Genomic DNA, 666 nt, shown 5'->3' with positions numbered 1-666 from the left:
ATGACCTGGCTATTGTAAATAGTGCTGCAATGAACATTGGGGTGCTTGTGTCTTTTTGAATTATGGTTTTCTCTGGATATATGCCCAGTAGTGCGATTGCTGGATCATATGGTAATTCTATTTTTAAGTTTTTTAAGGAACCTGGTTGTTTGTTTTTTTAATTTTGAGCTGCATGAGCTGTTTATATATTTTGAAGATTAATCCTTTGTCCCTTGATTCATTTGCAAATATTTTCTACCACTCTGAGGGTTGTCTTTTCGTCGTTTGTGGTTATTGAAGAGACTGTCTTTTCTCCATTGTATACCCTTGCCTCCATTGTCGTAGATTAGCTGACCGTAGGTACGTGGGTTTATCTCTGGGCTTTCTATCTTGTTCCATTGATCCATGTTTCTGTTTTTGTGCCAGTACCATATTGTCTTGATTACTGTAGGTTTGTATTATAGTCTGAAGTCAGGGAGTCTGATTCCTCCAGCTGTTTTTTTCCCTCAAGACTGCTTGGCTATTCAGGGTCTTTTGTGTCTCCATACAAATTTTAAGATTTTTTGTTCTAGTTCCATAAAAAATGCCATTGGTAATTTGATAGGGATTGCATTGAATCTGTAGATTGCTTTGGGTAGTATAGTCATTTTCACAATATTGATTCTTCCAATCCAAGAACATGGTATA

This window comes from Physeter macrocephalus, chromosome 18 (assembly GCF_002837175.3).
Source record: "Physeter macrocephalus isolate SW-GA chromosome 18, ASM283717v5, whole genome shotgun sequence".
NCBI lineage: Eukaryota > Metazoa > Chordata > Mammalia > Artiodactyla > Physeteridae > Physeter > Physeter macrocephalus.
Note: the sequence above shows the minus strand (reverse complement) of the source record.